Consider the following 27,270-nt stretch of genomic DNA (forward strand, 5'->3'; position numbering starts at 1 on the left):
AAAAAGGTGTTTGTACCAGAAATAGCCTCTAGGTTTAAGAATCATAAAAATACATTCTGCATTTCTAATGAAAATTTATGCAAATTAAACACTATTGCAATTATTGATTGACGATTTTAAGAGCAGGCAGGCTACCTATTATATGTTTCTTGTAAAGGACTAAAATGTTTCAATGCCAATTACAGCAGAACTTGTAATAATGTATTGAATAAAACTACCATTTTAAGAAAGATATTTGGAGATTCCCGAAAACTTGAAAATGGGAATGATGTCCCTCCCACCCTCCCCCCACGTTTATCGGTAAGCCCATTTTACCTAAGACAGACCTGGATATGACATCATTATTTAATATATACTTGCTAATTGACTTTAAATCATTGCAGAGGAAGAGCAACATTGTGTATCGTATGTGAACAGCTATGTGTCAGGGAACCATGCTCCTTGCTCTGGGCGATAAGTAACTGAATCGTAAGTTTGTCACATATTGATGGTGTTTTGGAAGAGGGGACTGGCTGTTTACTTCTATAATAATTAAAATACTTAAATGGCAACTGGATGGATTAAGGAGATCTTGCTAAAAGACTTTAAACGCTTGGTTGGGATACAGTGAAAAGTCATCAAATCCCCTTAATATGAAATTGGAAGTATGTCTTTTTTTTAATCATTTGTGGGGGAGGGAAAAGTCCTGAACTTGACTTTATGAGTCAGTAGAGTTTAGTGAGATTTGGCCACTTAGTACATACTTAATTCCTCCCATAATACACGAGTTCAGGGATAATTTCTGTTTGGCTTCCAGATGTAATCTATCCTCATCTTTCACCCTGGAGGAGGAAAGGCATGCCCAATCCAGGAAGAAAGGGTGTGGATCACCAGAATCCATGCCCTGGATCTTTCTGCCTCCCTGTGTCTTGTGACTGCCTGTACCCTTGCTCCTGGCTCCAATCTCTGATGAATACGAGCCTGGCTGCACCTTCCCGTCCTTTGTGTCAACCCAGCTTTTCTGATTCCTGTTAAGCGTCCTTAACTAAACTCTCACCAAATACCCAGTTTGAATGTGCTGTGGCTCTCCGCCTGGGATGCAGACTGAAATCGTATCATTGCTTTTCAGTGTCGTTTTTATTGCTGTGGATTGTTTCCTTTGTTTGTTTCCTTGCTTGAGGCGATGTAACATAGCTGCCCAAGCACCTAACTTGTTCCAGCAGTAAGACAGCCAATCTACAGATAATTCATGTGTGATTTCAATGTGTTGGACTCTTTCCTGAATTCTGCGATAGCTAATAAAATGGATGGTGCATTGTTTCTGTCCTATTCAGGAAACAAGACAGCCAGATTATATAAAAAGATAAGTAACAATGCAGAACCGCACGCTGCAGTATGAAAGATCATGGGCTTTGGAGTCAAACATCTCAGTGATCAAATCCCTGTAACGTGACCTTATTGTGTAGCCTGAGGCTAACTGCTTCCTTTTCTGTGCCCTCAATAGAAGTAATAATATTGGTCTCATAGGGTTGTAGTGGGGAATAAATTCAATAACGTTCGTGTATTTGGCCAGAAGTGCTTGGCACGCACAGGGGAGTCAGCATGTCTGCTTCCCTCCGTGCTGCTTCTCTTTCTAGTGGAATTCACTGAAGGCAAAAAACATACCTCAGGGTTTAGCTTGGATTTTTCAATGGCTCTCTTAGTTTTTCAATATCTGTAAAATGGGGACATTTTACCTCCTGAAATTGTGGTGGATGGCAGCTGCAGTTCACACGGGAATGATTGGGGCATGTTTAAAAGCAGCTGGATGCATGCGAAAGGTAAGAAGTTGAAGGTGTTCAGAGCTGTGAGAGCAGCTCTGTCAGGCACCACAGGACAGCAGCTGGGGGGAGATGACAAGTGAGTGGAGAACGCATAAGTCACACTGATTGTAACGGTGAATGGGAATGACGGGAGCAATAGAAAAGGGAACTCGCTGGGGGGAGAGTTACCCACTCCCAACTGTTGCCAAGGGCATCGGTCAGGGTCAATGGCAGCTGAAAACGGAAAGGTGGCACAAGGTAGAGGAAGGATAGAAAAACACAGAAAGAGAAAGATAGAGGCCAAAGGGAAAGCAGGAAAATGCTCCTGGTTTCCTATCTCCATAGGTTCCATGGCGGTTGATACAGAAGAAAGAAATACATAGGAAAAACAAATGAAAAATTGGAGAATTTCAGTAAATGGAGCAGGAGAATCAAGCTGACAAGGATCAGAGCCAGATCCTGACCAAAGGACCATGGATATCCAATGAACATAATCTTCAGTAACCAAAATCCCAGGCATTAAGGATTTTGATATGACTCTTCAGATCAGCAGAGAAACCAGATGGATACTGGTGATTCTTTCAGGAGAAAAAGTATTACACCTGTATAGGGCACCTTATGGATGATTTTAGTGAATGCATCATGATAATGGTTGAATGGTATACAGGGTCAAAAAAAAAATTGAAATGCGTGCATTATTGACATTAGCCAGGAAAAAGCAGAAAGTGGAGTTGGAATGAGGATGGAAAGTCAAGTGAATGGCAAGAACACAGAGCGACACAGTCTTGGCACTGCATCGGGGCTTGGCAAACTTTGTTAGAAGCCAGATAGAACATATTTTAGGCTTTGTGAGTGTGATAGCTAATTTTATGTGTCAACTTGTCCGGACTAAGGGATGTCCAGATAGCTGGTATGTTAGCGAGGGCATTTCTGGAAGAGATTAGCGTTCATAGAACAAAAAAGCAGAGGAAAGGTGAATTGACACTCTCTCTTCTTGAACTGGGACATCGTCTTCTCCTGTCCTTGGACATCGAAGCTCCTGGTTCCTCAGCCATGAGATTCCAGAACTTAGGCCCAGATTCTTAGGCCTTCCACCTCAGACCAGGAGTTATATCATTGGCTCCCCTGGTTCTCAGGCCTTCAAGCTCAGACTGGATAACATTACCAGCTTTCTTGTTTCTCCAGTTCACAGACGGCAGAGCTTGGCACTTCTTGGCCTCTATAACCTCTTGGCCTCAATGTCTACAATGTCCAGTAGGAAACCAGGCTGAGTCCCCAAACTGGGGCTTAATGCATAAATCTTGCTGCAGTGTCAACCTCCCCCGGAAAGGGAGTCTTAACCTGTCAGTCAAGAATTTTTCCAGCAGCGCTAAAAAGTGTGTCCCATGGGCCTTCTCCATCCCCCTCAAAAAGATGATAATCTGCATGATAAGACCCCTTGCTTTTCCCCCCAAGGGAAAGTGGTCTTGCCTGGAACAATCCCTTTCTTTCACTGTTAGCTTTCTTGCCCCACTGTTCTTTTATAAAAACCTTCCCTTTTGTATAATTCCTCAATGTTGCCCTCTACTTGTTAGATGGGATGCTGCCCGACTCATGAATCGTTTAATAAAGACAATTAGATCTTCAAAATCTAGTCCATTGAATTTTGCTTTTTAACAACAATAATAAATTTATCTATTGATTTATCTAGCCTATTGATCCTATTTTTCTGGAGAACCCTGACTGATATCTTGAACCATATGGTCTTTGTCACAACTGATGTATTCTTTCCTTTTTTTTTTCTTTTTTAAAATTTTTATTTATTTATTTGAGAGATCGAGAGAAAGAACACAAGCAAGGTGAGGGGCAGAGGGAGAAGCTGAGCAGGGAGCCTGACGTGGGGCTCGATCCCAGGACCCTGAGATCATGACTTGAGCTGGAGGCAGCGGCTTAACCGACTGAGCCCCCAGGCGCCCCACAGCTGTTGTATTCTGCCATAGTGCAAAAGCAGCTCCGCACAGCACATAAACAAATAACTGGGGCTCTGTGCTGATAAATCTTTATTTACAAAAAACAGGGAGTGGGCCTATTTGGCCCATGGGTCCCAGGTGCTGACTCCTGCACCGTATTTCTCCCTCTGACGGGGAAGAGGGAGCAGAACCTCTGACAGAAAGGGCTAAAGAATATCACCAGACGGGTATGATCATCATCATCAGACAGGAGAGTAGCACACGCAGAGGCAAGGCTGCGCAGTGAGGGCAGATTTCAGAAGCCCTCCAATTCCATGTGATAGCCCACCTCATTTATTTTAGAAGGTTAAGTAAAGTTGCCTCAAACATCTCCTCCATCTGCACCCTCATCTAAGTTATGAAAGTTACTGTGGATTTCTGGAACCAAGTAGCTCCCTCTCTGTTAATTTTTAGGTAAACTGCCTGCACATTGAGGACTTCAAGGGCCCACACAAGTTTGAAATGGGAAGGATACGGTTAACTACCTGCCAAGTGTGACTTTCTTATTTCAGGGTTGCTAATGCTGTCTTTTTTGCCAGCGAAGATAGGGGAGCTCCCGAGAGCGTCTGAATAGAACACGCCATCAGGAAAGGTGTTCCCAGGGTGGAGAATCAAGGACGTCACTGGGCCTTCTGCAGAAAATGAATGGTGCATCACTTTTGCAGTGAGAAAGGCCATGTCTATGCAAAATGCATGAAAGCCTGTCAGCTGGGGAAGAAAGCATCCCCACTGGTCAGCGGCACAGCCCAGAATGAAAAGGGATATGCAGCAGGTGAGCTGGTCACACCTGCCCCAGTGAATGTAGCCTCACGGGGAGAGCGAGGCTTTGAAAGTCATTGCCAAGAAGACATGGGAAGAAAATAAAGAAGGTGGCTTTCGGGTGGTAGGTGAAGAGATTGTCGAGTGACAACATCAGTGGCTGGGGTGAACAATGCACAGAGCAAGGGAAGGCAGGGGCAGGGGCAGGGAAAGTTAGCTCCTGCTGAAGGAGACAAGCAGGGCCCGTTTTAGTAAAACGGGGCTTGTGTGAGAGCCACAGGAGGGGGACTGCAGACAGACGACACAGAGGGAAAACAAGGGAAGACAAGGACAGAGGGAAGGGACTCCTTGTGTCTCCACGCCCAGAAGAGAGGGTTCCCAAGGAGAGCCACACGAGGAGCAAATAACGGAGAATCTGATCTCCAAGGAAATGCAACTAAGAAACCAAAGGCAGAAACATAAAGGGGAGTTCAAAGCAAGACTCCGAAGAGCATTTCAACTGACAGGAAAATGTAGCAAAGCATCACAGAGAGTAGGAATGTGTACAGCGCCTGCCAGGAACAAAGAACTATGACGGAAGAGGATGTGAAGGGAATGAGCCTCTGGTACACTGGGTTCGTGAAGAACCCGAATGCAATTTAGGTTTTGAAAGGCTTGAGGGAGATTTGTTTGTTCAGCTGGGGAGGAATTATAAACAGCTTATCATCAACTTCAACCCAGGCACAGTTCTCTTGAAAATACTCTACAGATGGAAGATATTGTTGCGCCTTTGAATTCAGCACTCTCGGTTCTGATAGTAGATTGGTGGATGGGGTGGAGAGGACTAAGAACATACAGGAAGGCAGAGTAAATGTGTGTATATGCACAGACACATAACACATACACATGGATATATGCACGGAGGGGCTTGCGTGTCACTACACAAATTTAGAAACTTAATTAGCAATTGTGAGTACCTATCACTCAATTCATTTATTAAAAGAATTAAACAGGGGATGGTGAAGTAATGAATGACACAGCTACACATCAGAATCATTAGTCCTGTGGCGTGGATACTCATTTATTGACATTTCCAGGTGGATAATAAAGTCATAGCAGTGACAGGGATGATTTGTCACTGATGGGAATAAGAAACTGGGTTGCAGGCGTTATGACTGCATATTGCTATTATCCCAAAGCAACGGAGGGTCCTTCTCTTTTGGGCACCATCGCCACTGAAACTTCTCTTTGGACACATTTCTATTGTTTTTCTTCCACTGGCTACTGGCCTTCTTCACAGTCAAAATCTGAATTTATTCTACTGTTCCTAGTACCATCCGTTTTTTGTTTTGTTTTGTTTTCCATCCGTCACTGATCCAACCACATCACCTTACAGAGGAGAAAGCTTGAACCAGTCCTGGGAACAGAGAGCTGCTGGGATATAAGACGATAGGGCAGGAGTAGCAAATGCTCTCCTAATTGGCATCTCATGTAAATATCACAGAAATTGCCTCTCTCTTGATTCTATCCCCATAGCAACCTCAGTGAGACACTGTTGCTGTTTTGTCTTTCTTTGCTTCTGCTGTTGGGATTACTGGACATTATCCTTTAGTGTTAGAAATTACCTTCAGTTTAATACTTAGGAACAAAGGTACATATGGAGGAGGCATTCTTTCTTCTCAATAATTTGGGTACTGAGTGATCGATATTCCAATCTTTTATGATTGATAAAGTAGTTTACATTTTGAATGCAGACATTTTCAGACTGTACTTATACTTCTTCCTGCTTTTTCTGTGTTTGGCACTGTGCAGACCAAAAATGGCAAAACCAGAGCATCATCATGGCTCTCTTTAGCTTAAAGAATTGTCATCTGAGACTGATTGGTCTTGAAACTCATCTCATCAATGAAGTATTAACTAAACCCCCAGAAGATGACCTTACCTCAGAAATAAGATTGGAGAGACATTAAGGAATTTCTAATGTGCGCAAATAAATGGCATAATGTAAGAATGATAAATAATGCCTAATTTCCATAACTGGAGACCTGTAAACATCAATCTGTCTAAGAAAATTCTGGGGTATTGAACAGATGGCTCGTGAACAAACGGGAAACATTCATTCATTCATTCAGTGTTTGTTGAACACCTACGTTGTACCAGAAACATTGGATTAAGTAGACCTTACGATATAGTGTTTTCTCCATGATCTTTCCTATAGAAATATAAAGGTAATTCATAACTGTAATTTAAATGTAGCCTTTCTTAGGAGCATTATTATGTGAACACATAGAGGAAGCAACAGAAGGAAAAAAAAAAAAAACCCTCAGTATAGTATAGAAGGATCTATCCAAAGTTAAGCTCATGTTAAAACATTATGGTAACTATAATGTTGGCTCTTAGCCTTTGACAGAAAGTAGGTTTACTCCTAGCTCCTTAGATCACTTGTTTTGTAGTTTAAAAATGTCTATGTAATTGAACACATCCTCCAGAAAGTTTAAAAGTGTATTTCTTTTAAAATTTTTATATGAATTTCACATCCCTAAGAGAGAAACATTTTCATAATGTAATTTTTTAAGACTTTTTCCTCAGAGTCTAAACTGCTCCAAGTTCAAGACAATTTTCTCCCTAATCATATGAATATTTTATGTAAGTATAATATTCCATTGTATTAAGATAAATCAAGCTTGCCTCAAAAATTTAACTTTGGGCAGATTCTTCTTTGGACAATTTATCTGATAAATTCTTCTAATTCTGAAGGAATATGCTTTTCTTAGAGTTCAGAATTTCATTGAATTTCTGAAAATAAAAATGCAAGCAACTCATTATTCTTGCCTATAGGGAAAGGAGTGAGCAGGGATAAATGAAATCCAAGGGTAATCCCTAAAACTCATTTTAATGATTACTTCCACTCCTCTCTTAAAGCCTGTGTGGCGAGGCTCACGATAGACAGGCAGGAGTGGATGCCTGTGTCTGGTTTCACCCCCTCCTCCCGTTTCTGGGCACGCTGTGTCTGGTGAAAGGGAAGCGAGGCAGGCATCGCAAGAGTTGGAAACGAAAACCTTGGGATGGAGCACAAATATAAATTCAATCAGTCCTTCTTCCCACAACTCGTTCTACTCTTATCATATTCCTTCCCACACTGCATTATGGTTGGTTATGTGGGTGTTTGCTTAGACCCACTGTCATTGATTCATTAAGCAAATGTTTATTGAGTGTTTTCTGTGTGCAAAGTACTGGGACTCCCCCAGAGAGTAATGGCGATTGTGCCTTATACAAGCATCTTATTTTGGTACCTTTAAGATACCCTAATGTGGGGCAGAGCCTTCCATGAGTCCACAGTGTGCAGGGTAAGCCTGTCCACCCGAGCAGCAAAGAGTGCAGAGTTCTCTTCAAGACCCCATGCTTGCACTTCTTTTCATTCCAACGTGACTATGTTTGTCTGTGAGCAAATTCAGTTTCCTAGCTATTATTTATGCCCCCTTTCTACTTTTGTGGCAGAAAAGTACTGATGTGACCCTTTATTTTAAGAGTACTTGGGATTTGTTTAAATCAAATATGGTAAGACACATACGTGGACGTGATCGTCTTGAAGGAAGAAGATTTTTATACAAATCCCTAGAAACAGGAGTCATGCCACACCACACAGGGCTACATGGGGAAGCACAAGGGTCAGTCAAGAGGCAGAGGGAATGAGGGGAAGTTGTGGACAATAGCTTTGAACTGTGGTTTCCATAGGAAGGAATGGACCAGGTAGGGTAAGTAGATTTAAGATTGGCTAGTGTGAATAATTTCAGTGTGCAGTGGGGCTTACGGGCTCTCCCTAGTTGTCTTATACCTGGCCCTGAGTTATTAAGGCAGGGAAATAATGGCCTTGAGATCCCACATAATTTTAAAATTCTAGAAAAATAACAATGTATTTTTTAATTAATTATGACATCTCAACATTATGTTTTCATTTCTTTTTTTAAATGGATAATCCTGTTGACTTCTTCACGTAAAAATACTATGATTTTGTCATATCTTTTGGAAAGACTAGAGAGGTAGGTCAACTCATCTTACTATGATGGATCAAAATTTTATTATGATTAATACAGCTATTGATAGCTTATTGTTATTAATAATGTTCTTCCATATGAAAAGTAGTTATTGGTAATTAATTCTTGCTTAGATTTTAACATGAGTTTAAACATTTCTTCTTGTTATATTTGAATTTTGATATGGTTGACATTCTGAAAGAAACAAAATATTAATCTGAAATTGAAATTACATAAGTAATCCAAATCAATTTTAAAGACATAAATATGGGGCACCTGGGTGGCTCAGTCGCTTGGGCCTCTGACTCTTGGTTTCATCTCAGGTCACGATCTCAGGGTCATGAGATCGAGCCTTGTCTCACCGGGCTCTACACTCAGTGAGGAGTCTGCTTGCCTGCCTCCCTCCCCTTTCAACCCCTCCCCTCACACAATCATGTGAGTATTCACTCTTTCTCTTAAATAAATAAGTAAAGTCTTTTAAAAAAACATAGAAGTTACATTAAGCTACATAGTTTAATGACAAAATTAATCTTCCACTGGGTGCCCTCCCTTGGTGAGTATAGGCAGAGATTTTGTCACTGCAACACTCATTTCTTCACTGTGGAAGCCATCTAGTGTGCCATTCCAACAGGACCTTGAGTTTCATCAGGACAAGACAGACTGACAAACCAAGGCGTGGTCCGATACATGAGGAGGCACAAAACACACAATGTCACACACACATACTTACTTGTTTGTGGTACTGTTACATGCTTATGCCTTACAAACTGAGAAAAGTTGATATATTCTATTTCATGGCATTCTTATCAAATCAGAACAGTATATGGTGTGTGAATAATTGTTTACGCAGCACCGTCAAGGATATTCTGGACAGGAGATGGCTATTTTTTTTCTAGGCATGAATGATCACTGAACTCTCTGGAGAAACGCTTATCCGGCTAATGATTAAATATGTCTCCATGGCTCTAATTCAATATATTTCAAATCCTCTATTTCTTCTGCTACTCAGAAACTTCTGGTGTCTGACACCAGAAGATACTTTTATATAGTGCCTGTCACTGTGCACCCTAGGTCATGACACAATGGGCAGCTGGAATATTCTTGAAAGAGGTTCCTATGCTATGGTGGCTAGCAACAGCCTACCTACACGTGGAAGTAGGTGTAAGGCGGGTTAAAAATATCCCACTGAACTCAAACTGAGTATTTCTTTAGCTCGATGTCACGCTGAACACAAGTTAACATTCTCCATTGTCACCCTCCTGTCAAGTATAAGTAGAGGCAGAAAAGAGTGGAAAAAGTCAGAAGTTTTCACCAGTTGCAATTATTTTGCAAAATACCTTGCAAAACTTCTAACTACATAGGGTTATGGGCGTGTATTGGTTGAATCTCTCTCCTGGAAAGGATCATGCAAAGGAAGGCCTTGAAAGCTCTATTCGTTCCATGGAAACCTGCCATCGACTGGGGGACGTTGGCGCACCTGTTGTGGAGGGACTAAGTGAAAATACAGAGACAAAATAAGGTTTGTACTAAGTAGAAGGAGTATGGATTTTCTGTTTGGCTATCCCACAGAATTCAACAACTTCCCATGTTCTATCTATTTTCTACTGCTGCATAATTTACCACGAGCTTGACAACTGAAAGCAACATAGATTTATTATTTCATAGTTATGTAGGTCGGAAGTCCTGCATAGTTCATTCGGGTTCCCTGCTTAGGGTCTCACAAGGCCAAATCAAGGCGTTGGCCAACTGGGCTCTTAGTGGGAGGGTCTGGGGAGGAAACTGCTTCCAGGCTCCTCAGGTTGTTGGCAGAATCCCAAAATCACAGCTACACGTCTGAGGTCCCTGTTCCCTTGCTAGCTCTCAGCCCTGGGTCCATTCTCCTCCTAAGTGCCTCCTGCATACCTTCTCATGTGACCTTCTCCAACTTCAGACCAAAGACATGCAGTGTTCTCATTCTTCAAATATTTGATTTCTTTCTTAGCTCCTTCTGTCACCAACCAGAGAAAACTCCCAGCTTGAAGGGCTCTATGATTAGATCAGGAATTCCAAGATAATCTCCTTACCTAGGATCAAATAAGTCTCACAACTCATAATTATGAGAGAGATATTTAATTACATTCACTGGTTCTGGTGATTAGGGTGGTCATCTGTGGGAGATCATTTCATAAATTCTGTCTGTTACGTATACTAAATAGAAAACAAGTTTTCTCTCCTTCCAGATTACTGAGTTTTCACCTTATGCTGGGCATTTTGCTAGATGCTTTATATGTATTATTTCATTTAGTCTTCCTAGCAAGGCTGTGAAGTTAGTGTTAAACAATAAGGAGTCAAAAATGTATATACTAGCTTCAGAAATGTAGAAGAAATGTACACTTTTTTTGCCCTTGAGGTGATCTCGTCTTCCGGTACAATTAAATTATTTTAGTTTAGACCAGTAACCTCAGTATGAACCAATAATTTGAAAATTCTCATTAGGTAACATTTTTCAATATCTTTTTTTTTTTTTTAGTATAGTTGAAACACATTGTTACATTAGTTTCAGGTGTGCAACTTTTTAATAAAATGCAATCTTTTGAGTTCCTCCTGTCCGCCTTCTCCTTTCCACGATGTCAACCAATGTGACAGGGGAGAGTGTAGCTTGAACTCATTGTGTTTGGTACCTGGTTGGTCTGCCGGCCAAGACTGATGAAGCCTAGAGTCCCGGTAATGCCTCCCCTCCACTTCTTTCCTGCCCTCACCTTTCCTCTCTTCTCTCTTCCCTCTTCTGTTCTCCTTCGCTCTTCCACCCATCTGTACCCCTCCTTTATTCTGCCTTCTGCACTCCAGACTTAGCCTACTTAAGGTCTTGCTGGTATTGTAGAATTTGAGTAGCTGCTTCTGGGACACTGAGGCTCCCCTGACCTGATCAAATGCACCTTCCACTGTGCGAATATCTGCTCCAAGGAAGGGAGACTGAGGCAAACCGTGGACTGCCCACTTTCTTGTGCCCTGTTTCCCCTGTTGTCCCACAACTAACCTGAGCCTGCAGACGAAACAGTCTTTAATTCACCTCCCTTTGCTCTCAGACTAGAAGGAAGGGGTTCCACTTTCTGTTCATTGTACCCACTTTCCTTATGGTCAGGCTTTAGTGGGGCTTGGGAGTCTGAGAGATCAGAGTTTCTCAACAGCAGTACTGTTGATATTTGGGCTAAATAGTGCTTTGTTGTGGGGCTGTCCTATACACTGCGGGAGACTCGGCAGCATCCCTGGCCTCTTCCCACCAGATGCGGGCAGCACAGCCCTTCCATCCCAGTCCTAACAACAACATCTATCTCTAGACATGGCCAGATGTCCCCCAGGGGGCCAAATCATCCCCATTTAAAGACCACTGTTGTAGAGACAAAGGTAACTAAAATGAGTGGACTAAAAATACATATACCCCTTATACTTTCCATTTTCAGGTTTAATTTTTTTAAAAGATTTTAATTATCTGAAAGAGAGAGAAAGATCACAAGCAGCAGGGGGAGGGACAGAGGTAGAGGGAGAAGCAGACTCTCCCCTGAGCAGGGAGCCCAGTGCAGGGCTTGATCCCATGACGCTGGGATCACAAAGAGCCGAAGGCAGCCGCTTAATGGACTGAGCCCTCCAGGTGCCCCCATTGTCAGGTTAAAAAAAAAAAAAAGTTTCCCAAAGGTCAAGCAGGTCTGAAAGAGCAGAACAGGAAGTCAGAGGCACGTCTGCCTTCAAATCCTATTCCCACTGACAGGGGACAACCACACCATCCGCGCATCCTCTAGTTCAGACCAGATGACCTTCAGGCGACATTGGCAATACTGATACCTCAAGGGAGGGGGTCTGCACTGGGAGGAAGAGAGCAACAAGAACAAGTTCTCCAAGCTGACAACTTCTTTTGAGCACCTATCCGTTCCGGTGAGGATACGATCAATGTCTCGGATGGAAATGCCCCCTGGAGAAAGAGAGGGCAGAGAGGATGTCGGGAGCCCTTAGAATGGCAGCGTGCCTGTTGAGGGGCCCCAAGAACTGCCAGTGAATCAGGAGACTCTGCACCTCCCAGAACTGTGAGAGAAAGGTGGCCTGCCCTGACCACCAACAGGATGCTCTAATTCTTTAAAAAAGCACTTCCTGAATTGACTTGAAGGCCAGAAACTTGAAATGGGGCCTCACGGCAAGGACATGACGTTCTCTGTCCGTCATCCCAAAGCCCAGCACAGAACCTGGCAGTGAGGAGGGAGGATTGACAAACTTTTATGGAATGAGTTCATGCTGGCCTCGTGCCGGCTCTTCTGAGATGTGTTTCCTCCTTTTTTTCAACTTTCTCCTTTTCAAAACATGAATGTGTAAGGTTTGGCCTCTGATGACCATTGACCCAGACGTGGAATGTGCCCTCCGTGGGCAAGTAAAAGTGTTCTCCCATGAGTGAGAGCCTGGCCAAGCTGTCCGAAGAGCAAATGTGTGGGAAGCCTGGGCCTTCCGTGGCCAGCAGGACCTGCGGAGGAGCACCTGTGAATGGGAAGTCTGGCCCTGAAATGATACAGACTTGGGTTCAAGGGACAGCTTCATGGTTCACTGGCCGAGTCACTTCACTTTCCTTCAGCGTAGTTTCTTCTTTGCAACATGGGTAGAGTCATCTTTAACCTCAAGTACTGTTGCAAAACACTTGAATTAGCCAATCTAAGGCCGTTGGCATACTTTTAAGGTCTGCACACTCTTCAGTTGTTGACTTTCTTTTCAGAGCTCCCCCCCAACAATCAAGCATTTAAATCCCCTAATTAAGGGTTTTGCTTGTGTCGTGATAAAAAGAAGACATTAAAGCTTCCTTGAGATAAATTTGATATTTTATTATCCTTGGCTTGTCACATTCACTAATTAATTACTCTCTCACGCTGGCCTGAAAGCAAGCTGAATCAGAATTAGGCCTCTGCGGAGTAGCTCCTGGGCTTTGGAGTGGCTCAAGGAGAGTGCAAATGGACAGCGGCACTCCAGAGGCTAGAAAGAGGGTGCTTGCTTCTCTGTGGGCTTTGCAGACATACCTCTCAGCTTGATGCCCAGCCCTACCACTAGCCCTGTGATCTTGGGCTCCTTGCTGCCAGTCTCTGCTCCAGGTTCTCATCTGTGAAATGGGGATGATAGCCATAGTACCTACGTTATCGGGAGTTGGAAAGGACAAAATGAGTTAATACGAGGGAAGCCCTTTAATAGTGACTGAATTATAAGAATACTCATGAAATATTTGTTCTTCTCATTTGTGAATACTAAGGGATTGCTCTTTTTTTCTTGCTGTCCTAGGAGTGAAGACTAGCTTTCTTTGTCATTTTCCCTGCAGCCACACATACACGCAGCGCATTCCTTCCGGGAGCGTGGTGGCCTCATACCTACGGGGTACCAAGCCCTCCTCCATAGATCCTCACAATAGGCTTTCCTCTAGGGCCAGATCAGAGATTTAATTCAGGAATGTAAATAGTTTTCAACCCTCGCACCAACGCTGAACAATTGTCCAGCTTTCCTAGATTGCTGTTTTGTAAGGCTTCTAAGACATGTCCCTGTTTGCTGGGACAGAGGTCCCTAAGAATGTCTGCCATGAGCAGGACAGGAGGCAGTAAGGGCTGAATATTTTCCATCTATGAACTTGTCCGGGGCTGGGGGATGAGAGACGATGCTCCTGAAAATTTTACAGTTGGAAAGAGATCCTAAATGATGTCCTATATGAAACTATCTTTGCTAGACTTTGGAACCCCATTTAGCCTCTGTGAGGCTTCCGGGGTAAGTGTGCAGAGACTGGGAACAAGGAGCAGTCCACCCAGGTGCAGGTGATAACGGTACTTTTCCTGATGAACAACACATAAAATGACCTAAAAATTGGTCTGCCTTTTATTTTTACTATGCTCTGGCAATTTTAAACGATGTCAGGAAAAAAACAAACCACCAACAGCAAGCCCTTCTTCCTGAAAACATACGTTGTTGATCTAAATGCTGAACAAGTACTATGGTTACTGTGAAGTTTTTCATAACACATACTTAAGCCCCAAAGTACGACGCTGTTAATAGCCATCCTTTATTAATCATTGTATTCTACCGGAAGTTCATTTGGAAAATCCCCAGTTATAAATGGGCCCCTGGTACACGAGGACTCAGCTACACACATTTATACTAAGCAGTAAGAGCCAGTAAATACGTAAATAAGAAAACAGTTCAAAATTGGGCAGGCTTGTCTCAGGTCCCACCGCCTCTGTACTTCTGGATTTAGAGAGCAAATTGAAAACGATCAATGATTACCCACTGATTGTAAAGAAGAAACGGATCTGGAGCTGCTTCAATTCCGTCATTCTGGGTGCAAATCGTTCTGAGAACTGGGAGGAATTCACTGTTTGGGGAGCATTGTTCACATCCCTTTCCCCCCTTTGATGAAGAAATGTAACTGAAATGATAAATCTAGCCCTTTTTCACAATATCATTATATTCTGCCATGACTATGCAAGCAAATTCAGTAAACGTTTCTTTTCGGATTATTATTTTTATTTACTAATTTTCATGACCAATACTGAAAATCACTTGGTCACAGAGAGGCAGAGAATGCCAGAAACTTCTACTTCAAATGTCAAGTACACTTGATGTGCTACTGATTCTGGAATGTCCTTCTGCCCTCACTACCGCCCCAGACTGCCAGTTTACGGGGGAAAGACTATTTGGTAACTGCTGACTGTAACATTTTCCCCATCTATATTATTATGCCTTTAAGCAAGCCACTTTTCAGTTGTAAAAATGGCCCTGAATTTTAAAGAAAAGAGCCCTGTTTGCTTTGACAGCCTTACCATCACTCTTTCATATTGAACTATAAAAGTAACTCCCATGTTAATTTGCACAGAAGGGAAGATACATCTTTTGCCAATATGTAATTTTTGTTATTAACCATAATAATCATCCATCAAAGACCACAATGTGCTAAGACTTAACATAATACATTTTCCTTATATTCGAGAGTTTACATTTAAAATAGATATAATAGAGGCATACAGATGGTGAGGAGAGCGATACCAAATGTTGTTCTCTCGTAGGGAAAATGACTTTAAAAAAATGCATGCAGAAATGTACACAAATATATAACAGAACTATGAAGTCATGCAACTGATTATTTATGTCATAGAACATAATTATCTAAATGGTGGTCTCATCAAAGAAGGCTCTTTGGGGGACTGCATACACATCGCCATGACACCGCCTCTTCTCATATAATTTTTGGAACTCATCTTTGGAATGGGAACAGTCTGGGCTTTATTAATTCTTGTAGGTTTCGATGTACACCCTTGTGATTTATCCGAAGTGGCTTCATTCGTATGGATTTGTTCTCTCCACGAGGGTGTAAGTCTTATTTTTTATTTTTTTTTTTAAGATTTTGTTTATTTATTTGACAGAGACAAACAGCCAGCAAGAGAGAACACAAGCAGGGGGAGTGGGAGAGGAAGAAGCAGGCTCCCAGGGGAGGAGCCTGATGCAGGGCTCCATCCCATAACGCCATAACGCCGGGATCATGTCCTGAGCTGAAGGCAGACGCTTAACGACTGTGCCACCCAGGCGCCCCTAGGGTGTAAGTTTTAAAGGCAGAATCTAAGTTCAATAAATCCATGGCACGTTTTTGAACTAGTAAATGTTGAAAACTCATGATCACAATTGGATATAGAACAAAATATGTGACTTAGGTCAATAGTTTCTCAACTTCAGGTTTTGTGATGGAATGACCACGTTGACAGTAAATGAATTTTCATTGCAAATAGTGCTAATAACTTATGCCTCATTATAAGCCCGTCCATTCTTTCGGACTCACCAGCAGCGAAAGCAAGATGCTCCGATTCCCCAGCATGGAGGCTGGTACCAGTGAGGACAGATTTGCTGAGATCTGAAGAGGGAAGCTGGGAACTTAAAGCAGAGAAGCGGGAGTTGCACCAGTGACTGTTCATGTTTTCTCAGTTTCACCAAAACCTTAATTTCTGATTTAAGGATTGTTTGCTGTACACCAGGGTGTGTGCAGGGGGCTGCATGCAATTGGGTTCCACAAATGTTTATGAAGTGTGTAATCTGCAAGGGCTATCGTCACTTTCCAGTAGGATTAGCGTATGTGGCAAAGTACAATCTTACAAGGTAACCTTTTGCTAGATGTGCCAACCCTGGGAATTCCAGGGAGAGTGGAATTGAGGATCTCGGTCGGGGAAACGTGCACATCCATGAGGCTGACGTGTGTGATCTGGCTCAGGAAGTAAATCCAGGGTCAGTTGCTTCCCCCAGCTTGGTAACCAGACCTTGGAGAGGCTCTTAGGAGACACCAGACTTTGAAGAAGACTGCATTCTGCCTGAGGTCTTGAAGATTACAATTGGGCTTATTTCCCTCCTCATCACTGTGTGCTTGTATTTTGTTTTTGTTTTTTTAAAGATTTTATTTATTTATTTGAGAGAGAGAGCACAAGCGAGGTGAGGGGCAGGAGAAGCAGACTCCCCACTGAGCAGAAAGCCTGATGTGGGGCTGGATCCCAGGCCCCCAGGACCATGATCGGAGCCGAAGGCAGACATTTAACCCACTGAGCCACCCAGGTGCCCCTGTGTGCTTGTATGTTGTGTGTTGATGGGCTGCAATGCAATCAGGTTTCCCTATAAACACAGCTCCCTGGTGCCTTATTCCAAACATGGTTGGGATTGAAAGCCAGGAAGATGCACTTTACAAAGCTCCCTGAGTGAGACTTGTGAAAATTAAGTTGTGCTTTGAAATATATTTTTAATGCATACACACACCCATCATTTGGCACAAATGCATGACTGAAATCATTACATACGCTGTCTGCCGTCTTTACTTGCAATCTCTTTTTTCTGTGCTTGCCTTTCTGCCCCATCCTTATTTGAATAAGTTATATTAATCATCTTGGAGGTATTCTTCTATATTTTTCATCATTCTTGTGTACATACACACCCACATAAATACAAATGTACAAGCCCTAGCTTTAATACCCTATGTGGTTATGCATGCATTTAGCGTGGGTATAATTCTTTAAAAAAGGAATCGTATTATATACATTTTTCTGCATCTTTCTTCCCTCAGCCAACAATACTTCCTTGAAATCTCTAAGTTAACTGATATAGTTGTAATTTACTGTAAAAAAGCTACAAAATTTCATTGTGTAGATATAAAATAATTGCTTCAACTATTTCTCTATAATGGGTATAAATAAATACCCACGTGGGCCGCTCTGTGCAATACTGCAATAAATTCTGCTATCTGATATGTCATTGTTGTTGACTTTATGGGATAAATTCCTTGAAGCAGAGGAGCTGGATCAAAGTATCTATGCATTTTTAATGTTTACACCATCACCAGATTTCTTTTCAAAATATAACGGTGGCCACTCATGTTTCAATCAGAAATGTTTAAATGTGAATTTCAGTAATTTCTCTAACAGCAACAGATCTTACCAGTCTTTTAAACATTTGTAATGTCTGATACTAACAATGTGCAATATTATTTTACTGTTCAGGTTGCTGACTCCATTGAGTTTAAGCAAAATTGTTCCTATTTGATCACCACTTGGGTTTGCTTTTCTGTAAAGTGTCTGCTTATATCCTTTGACCAATTATTGGACATTTATAATCATTTTTGTTTGTTATTATAAGAGTTTTACAATGAATAACTTACAAGTTTATTGTCGGTTGTTATTGGTAGTGGTGATGGTGGTGGTGGTATGTGTATGTGTTTTCTAACACAAATTTCTAGAAGCACCATTGGTTGGTGAAAGCAGATGTATTTTTTAGGGCTTTTGACACATACAAAATTGTCCTTTGGAATGATATCATTAGTTTACACATGTATATGCCATGCACAGGGAGGCCCACGTCTGTTCGTAGTCTGAACATAATCTGTGCCAGCTTGATAATTTAAAAATGGGACTTCAATTTTCTAGCTTATATTTCTTACTTTTAATTAACTAGTGATGTTTACAATTTTGTTTTATTTATTAGCTATTGTCTTACATCTACTTCATACATCAAAAATACTCATCAGTCCCCATATTGAATATAATATCTATCTACATGTTAGGGAGACATAATAAATTGCAACTCTGAAATGTGATTGCCTACATATATTATTAAGTGTAACCACTTTAATTGTTGTCTGACAGTGTGAACACTAGTGCGTTCTTCTCTTTGTTCATTTGTTTGAAACCGAGCCTGAAGGGTGGATCTCCAGACTTCCGGTGTGTTTCCAGAACATCACGTGCCTCATTAGATTGTTTCTGCTCTTGAGCTTTTAAGATCTTTCCTTTTGCCTCAAAGGAGCTACATTTGAGCTGGGGGGGGGGGGTGGGAGGTGGGGCTGGGTAGTCAGACCAGCGTCATTATGGAAGAACTTTAAAGATCTAAAAAAGAAATTAATTAGAGAGGTATCTTTCAAGCTTTAGCCAGAGCTAAAAGGGAGGTTGAAGCTTTATGCCTCAGTTTCAAACGAAGTCCTGTTTACTAATTCATCATCAGCTTAAATTTGGAGGGTGCAGAAGTAGTTGCCTTAGAATCTTGATTTGAGAAACATAATGAGGTGAGCTAATCCCACCAGGTGAGCCCTTTAGGCAAAGAATAGGATGAATAGTTATGTGTTGTTCTTGCCCTGGGTATTTGGCCGTGTTTTCACTATTTAACCACACGTTCTCAGTGCCCTTGCCGCAGAGATTGCCAACATTGTTCCTTATTCGATATGGGTAAGAGGATCCCTCTGCAAAGTCCGGAGAGCAGGGGGTGAAGGGGAGTGTCAATTCCACACTGCGATGCTGTAATTTTAACCCACACGGAACCAAGAAATGAGACTCCCGGTGAGTCACAGATGGACAGCCTGAGGGGGCGGGCAGAATCTTCCCGGAATGTTGGTGCAGGGCCTTCTGTCTGACTGTGCGTATGTGAGTGTCAGCTCGGTTGCTGTACCAGCTGTTAGAGTCTGTCCTCCTTCCTTGCCGATTACCTCCCTCAGAGCGTGTCCAGCCGGAAGAGCATATGGCCTAAACCCCACTTGATTCAACTGCTACCATTTCCAGCTATGTATGTGACTCTCCCCAGAGAGAGGTGTCTCTCCTCAGTGTTCCCATGGCTCCCTGTGCCTAATTATATCATACTTTCTACCACACTAAGCGGTATTTTGTGTCTGTCTTCTTGCCTGGGCTGCCAGCTTTTATCTCTGTACTCTGTTGACCAAGAAGACATCAAGGCTGTAAAACAACCAAAAGCATTTATTTGGGGTCTTAGGGCTTGCAACCCAAGAGACACGGGGTGGACTGAAATCGAAAGCATGTTCTGAATTTCAAGCGGAGAGCGTAGGCTTTTAAAGGCAAAATCCACGAAGTTACATAACTTGTTTTGAAAGAGTTATGATTGGTGCTGACAGAGTTAGACTATCTAATACACCATTGGCAATTTAGCTCACAGATGTTATGGGATCTCTATTTCAGTCCAAAGTAGAAAGAAAGATGTATTCCAGAAGGTGGTGGAGTTGCAATCGACAAGTTGCAATTGACAAAAGCTGAAAAAGTTCATGGTGTTCTAAGAACTGAAACAGGAGACATGCATAGATCCTGCTTGTTCAATATCCTCCTGACCCTATTTTGAATGACTCTCTTAGCAATGCTTACTGCACTTTGGAATCTTCTTTCACAACCAGTAACGCCTAGCACGGTGCTTGCCCACACTGTAAGCATTGTAATGAAATGTGTTTGAATAAATATGTGATTAAGACAAACAAGAACAAACAAATACACTTTTGTATTTTACCAAATCTTATATAAGGCTCTGGGTGCCCACCCAGGAGATTGAGTTTTTTAGAAATGATATGCTGAGTTTTCAAGGTCATTCTCCCTGGGAAGGGGAGTCTGAGGTGGAGATGAACGTGCAGAAAGTTTATAGGAGAATGGTCGCCAGGTTAACACTTGTAGAGGAAGCGAATGAAGGAGCAAGGAGTAGAGGGAGAAGTCTGCGTTGCAGCCGCAGAGACTGGGCCACTTCTGGGATTTCTGCATCTTACGGCCCTGCAAAGCTGTCCCCAGTTGGGCCATGCATCCAGGCCTGCATGCACCCACAGAGACGAGTCCTTGGATGTCGGGCAGATAATAAGCTCTCAATAAGTGCTTATCAAACCATAAAATCCTAAAGAGAAAATAGAGTGACTAGCTTATCGATTTGGGAAATCCTCTTATATAAGGACTGTTGAAACAATTGTTGAGCAAGCGGGGACTCTTCCACGGCTCAATTCAAGCCTGTCACATGCCGATCTGGGGTAGCATGTCGTGGTGGCAGCCCTGGTAGCTGCGTCTCACCTGAGGCCAGGATCAGAATGTCACAGCTGACGGCCCTTGACATTCCCTCTGGCACACCACAGCTCTGCTTCCCCGTCTCACTTTTAAAAGGGAGCAGCTGCTTTGTCAAGCATCTGGCTTCTGCTACGTGCCTTTTGTCATCCTGTCGTGAGGCCCTGATCAGGAGAAGAGCCACTCAGCAGGAAAATTCACCGCATCGTAAATTCATAATCCATTTTTCTCCATATGCTCTGACCAACTTAGGATGTTCGTAATTAAAACTTTATGCAGACTTACGGCTCCCGAGACAGGTTGATTCAGTGCCGTTGTAGAACAGCATAAATCACCGCAGCTTATTGTGTAATTGGGCCCTAATAATTATTCCATCAACGTTAAGCGGGGCTGGCACTGGGCAAACACGCGAGGCAGACACACTCGTTTCTCGGGGCTCCTGCATCACTATGCGATGCCCTTGTAACAGCAGCCTTTGCCCGATGGCCATTACCTTGTCGTGTTCCTGGTTCCCCACTCTTCTCTAGTACGAGATTCCGCCCCATGTTTCCAGGCACCATGAAACCCCACTTCCGCCAAGAAACCAGCTCCGCAGATTCCAGCTTCCGGGAAACTGAGTCCCACTGCTTCCGGGAACAGCAGCATGCATGTGGAGGCTTGATTCTCACTGACTCCTCAGTGAGTGCAGGGGTGCACTCTGTAGGTGGCTTCCAGGGGCCCGGCTTTGTAAACAGCAGCACATGCCTTCGATCCCTGCTCATCCTTAATCATCCCTGAAACGGTCTCGTTCCCATGTCTTCTGAAATAGGCAGCTCCATGTCTTGAAGAATACACACGGACCAGGGCTTGATACTAGGTAGTTCTTTGACTTATTAGCTGTGAAACTCTGGACGTTCCTTAAAATCCCAATCACAGTGTTCCTTGGCTACACAATAGAGATTATGCAAATACGACAGATTCACCCCTTGGCTTTTAGCTCTGTGAATTTGCACAAGTGATTTCAATTCTTTGAATCTCATTTGTCTTAGCCATAAAATGGAGAAAATAATACATAACTTGAAGTCTTTTTGTCTTTCTGGTGGGGAGTAGAATGAAGTAACACATGTAAAGCTCTTGTCATCAAATATGGGTTCAATAAATGCCATGAGTCCCTTTTTCCTCGTACCTGTTTAAATTTGAGTGACTGATAATGGGTTATTTATGTTCATTTAAGAGTGGCTGATCCTCGAGGTTTCATGGCCCTGGAAAGGTCAAGAGGTGGAAAATATGCTAATACTTTGGGGACTTTTTGTCTCTCGATTGGCTCAATATAGAATAATGTTATAGTGAAACACCAAAGCAAAATATTCTGAAGACAGTTTGAAAAACCATCAAACCCCTGGAGAACTGGCATCTTGTAACTTTGTTGTTAAAGGATTTATATATAATTTGAATGGACTGGTTTGTAATAATTGCAGGTAGGACTACAAGTAGAGAGCATTTGAAACATCAAGGGGCCAGCCTCTGGGTGATCCTCCTTGTAGCATTCAGACCCTGACTTCCACCAGCCGCTCTGTTACTGACGTGCACACTCACCTGTCTTGTTAGAAAGCAGAGTAGAAGCTTTGTTTATGACTTTAAATACTGGGACTGAATGTTCCTTAAGATATCAGTCTTTATTTTTTTTTAAAGATTTTATTTATTTATTTGACAGAGATAGAGACAGCCAGCGAGAGAGGGAACACAAGCAGGGGGAGGGGGAGAGGAAGAAGCAGGCTCTTAGCGGAGGAGCCTGATGTGGGGCTCGATCCCATAACGCCGGGATCAAGCCCTGAGCCGAAGGCAGACACTTAACCGCTGTGCCACCCAGGCGCCCCAAGATATCAGTCTTTAAATACCAATCACTAATGAGTATTCAGAAGTTAATGCCAAAATAAGTTCAGCAATTAAAAAAAATTACTGAGTTTGTTAAATTTCAGTTAATTATTAATTATCAACCAGAAAATGAAGTGCACTGCTGTTGGTAAAATAGTGGATCAGAGAACAAGCTTTAGATTAACATAGGCCTTGGTTCTATAAAAAAATCCATTATTATTGTTATTAAATCTTTCATTGTTATTGTTATTTATAGTGGTTGGTACTTTCTTCATTCTGGCATTTCACTTGTGTTCATATTTTTATTATTTTAGCTAGGTTTTTACTCAAATATCACTTTCTCAGGAAGCCCTGCCCTAAAGAAACCTATCTAGGACTGAAAACCTCTGCCCTGATTCTGACATCTCCCATCTTTTTCTTCTGCTTGATTTTAATCTGCAGCCCTTATAGCCATCTAGAAAAGTAATCCACTATGCATTCTACTTATGTATTTGTGGTTTATCTCACCCAATTAGAATATAAACTTCTATCCCAGGGATTTTTGTCTCCTCGTTAACTGCAATGTCTCAGTATAGAGACTAGTACTCGGCAAAAAAAAGTCGTCAGTCAAGAGACAATTAGATGATTTAAAAAAAATAATCTTTAATATGGAACTAAAGATGTCTTCTTCAAATAGTTGGCCACATTGAGGAGGGCAGAATAGAGAAGCCCTGGATATTTGCAGGAGGAACAGAAAAACGAGGAACAGAGTTTTACACCGGACGGAGTCTGTGGCCATTCACCAAACTTGTGATAGCTCGGCTTTCTCATGGCCCCAAGCACCTTGCAGCCATTGCTCAAACCCACGACACTCGTGAACACAAAGGCCCAGTCAGCCTGAAATCAGATTGCTAACACAGAGCACTGGTAATGATTTGCAGCATTCTTAGAAAACCCCAGAACCTCATATGAATATTTCAGGCCCAAGTTATGACTGCCCTTAAAAAGCAGAATCCCATGTCTATCCTGCAGGACTCGACTGGCCGTGTGAGTGCAAGCGGGATTCAGATCCTCTGAGTGCATCCGCACTTTGAAGTGTGTACCTTCCCTCTGCAATAAAGTTTCTTCTGCTACACTTTTCTCTGACTCCTCCTCTTTCTCCGGTGAAGTCAAGAACCTGGCACTGGCTGGTGGTTGAGATCCCAGTGCCTGAGAACTCCCCCAGTCTCTGGTATCAAAATGAGATGGTTTAATAAAGTGCATTTATAATAAATATCATTATCATTCACTCATGCATATCTATATTTGAAAGAAAAGCGTTTTTTGATTCAAAATATTTATTATTTATTTCTCATTGTCTTCCCCAAAAAGACATGTTAACTTCTTCCCCAGCTTGGGCAGAGAAGAGTACAAATGAGTCAAGAATGATTCAGATGATGAGCTTCAAAGAATTTCTCGGTTGTCTTTCAGAGTTATTATGCAGTTTGAAGGGTTTAGCTGAATTCTACTGGATAGAGATAGTAACTTTAAGAGGCTAGAGGGAGAACCTCTCCCTTACCCCAGGGGAAGAGGAGGTAATGACACCAGGTAGAGATTTTCTCCAAAATGAGCAAACCCTAAGGCTGTCTTTCATGTGCAGATATTTTTCCTTTTCTTTTCTTTCTCTTGATTGCTTATTTTGTTTGGGAGGCTTTTTTTCTTTTTAAGAATTTTTTTGTTATTTATTTGACACAGAGAGAGAGACAAGCCGACACAGTGGCAGGCAAAAGGAGAGGGGGAAGCAGACACCCCACTGAGCGAGAGTCCAACATGAGGCTTGACACGGGGCTCAATCCCACGACCCTGGGATTATGACCTGAGCCAAAGGCAGACGCTTAATAGACTGAGCCACCCGTTCGACCCTTGACTGCCTAATTTGAAGACCTCTTCTTTCTCTTCCTTCGCAAACAGCTGACACAATGAAACAGACCTAGACACACACATTGCTACCACACACTGCCTCTGAAAGGGACCATCAATTTGAAAGGCACCACGAGGACCACGAAAACACATCCGAGGTGGGTAGTTGAAGATAACTGTGTTCCAGTTACATGACTCCAGAAACCGGAGAGATTCTATGCATGTAAGAGCAGCAGCAGGGAAACGATAATGCCAGTATCCATTTGGGAGTGAATGCTTTGCTTAGATGCTTCCTGATTCTTCTTCTTCGTCTTTTTCTTTTTTTTTTTTTAAACGCTGACTGTGCAAAGCACATTTTTGCACAGATGATCCCAGTAGGCTTTAAGAATTGGAGTGTGTAATCTCCGTTTGGCCAGATGGAAGCTGTTGCCCTAGGAGAAAACTCATGAAAGCTTAGCAAATTCAGTGAGATGCCCCAGGTTGAAACTGGAAAGACCAGCACAGTCCTTACAGATGAGACCACAAATGTCCCCATTTAGCTCTCCAGTGTAGGAGACCACCAAGGGCCTGGGGGCCAAAGACCTGACGAAGTAATACTGTTGGTGGGCCTGGAGATCTCGGGTATGCTTCACAAGCCCCTGCAATGTAGATGGCTGCTGAAGGATTAGGGGATTTACAGGGCTAACACATTTCATAAAGCCAAGTTCCAAAAACAAATAAAATGAAATGTCAAGGCTTTTGAGTTATCTTCTGTTTTTATTTATCTATGTCTTATGGCTCTATTATTGCAGATCTTTCCTCTCTGTGTGATTCAGTGATCTACTCTGATTCAGCTAGAACTTCCTGGGTGCCAATAAGTTCGAGGAATAGTGCTAGCCACCTTGTTGGGGGAGTGGCAAATCCCAGGTGGTCGAGACATGACCCCAAAGCCGAGGGTTGTGACAGCTGATTGAAGGTGGGTCTAAATAATACTGTGCTGTGATATAGTTTAACAAATGCTCTAAAAATGTAGAATAAGAAAAAAAAACTTCTACCGAGTGAATTGAGGAAAAAACAGTCAGGATTTTGACAGGTAGACTTGAGGAGTTGAGAAAGACATAGTCATTGGGTTTCTGCCTTAATGATATTAAGAACCGTTATGGCTGTGTTCTGCTTTATATCTCGTTAGATCTGTGGCTCTTCTTCCCAACTTCTCTTTTCTATGCCACTAATACGGTTTGTAATTGCTTTCTTTTTATCACAAGGCCTAGCTATAATGCTATGTGCAGTATATTAGTAAAGCACTAATTCGTATTCCCCAAATACATTTTTCTTTGAACGAAAATGAGTAGGGGAGCAATGTTGAGCAAGTCTGTACAAATTGATAAGAAATTATTGTCAGGTGTTCTATGACAGCAAATAACTCCAAAAGTCTCACTCTCTATGCTCCTTCAACTAGTTACAGGTCTGTAATTAGCACAGTATTTGTTCATCCCTTACAATCAGCTCCTTAAATCCTTCTTTATCTCCAGTTGATGGCTTTAATAATTTCTCCAGTTTCACAAGGTGTATTCTTTTACATTTAAATCTCCTGCACACCAAAGTAATACTTTGGGTGCTTTTAAAATAACGTGTTGATTGGATATTTAAAGTTCACAATAAAAATGGCATCTGTATTTTTGGAATTAATTTGGGTGGCATTAGCACAAGACAACTGGTGTTAGATTGTGGGATGTGTGGTCAGACGGATGCCACAGAAACTAACATTTGCTTCATTGAATGCATCTAAATGGGTCCTATGGAAATGCAACTGGTGTTGAAGCTGAAATGTTGGTGAGTTTTTGAATAATTGTAATAGTCATCATTTGCTAAATGTTTGCTGTGTGCTACACATATCTTTAATCTTTATAATAGCTTGTTTGGTTATTTTTCTAATTGTACACATGAAGCCTGAGAATCCAAGAGAAGTTATGATTCTTGCACAATGTCACCAATATAGAACACTAAGTGACAGGAGTAAAACTCCCAAACCAGAACTATATGACTAAAAATTCTTTCCCTGCCTCCCCCAGCATACCATTATGGTAGGCAAAATAATGGTGCCCAAAGGTGTTCGTGTCCTAATCTCTGGAACCTGTGACTCTATTACATGGCCAGGATGAATTATGGTTGCAGATGGAACTAAAATTGCCAATCATCTGATGTTAAACTAAAGACATTACATTGGACAATCTTGGTGGTCCCAATATAATCACAGGTGTCCCTTAAATGGGGAAAAAGGAAGCCAAAGAATCAGGATCAGACAGATAGCATCATGGGAAAGGCTCAACTGGTTATTGCTGGCTTTGAATATGGAAGAGTACCTTGAACCATAAGGAATGTGGGCAGCCTCTAGAAGCTGGGAAAGGCAAGAAGATGAATCCTCACCTAGAGTCTCCAGAAAGGAATCAAGCCCTGCCAACACCTTGATTTTAGCCCAGTGAGACCGATCTCTGACTTTGGACCTCCAGAACTGTAAGATATGAATTTGTGTTGTTTTCACCTGCTAAGTTTATGGTAGCTTGTTACAGCAGCAAGACCAACTAACATAACCCCCTTTGCCTCTCTGGTGATGCTGGAGACATTGTGTGTGTGTGTGTGTGTGTGTGTGTGTGTGTGTGTGTGTGTCTGATGGAAAGCCAGCATGTTTCATAGG

Source organism: Ursus americanus, chromosome 1 (assembly GCF_024610735.1).
Source record: "Ursus americanus isolate L20-20 chromosome 1, mUrsAme1.1.p, whole genome shotgun sequence".
NCBI classification, from domain to species: Eukaryota; Metazoa; Chordata; class Mammalia; order Carnivora; family Ursidae; genus Ursus; species Ursus americanus.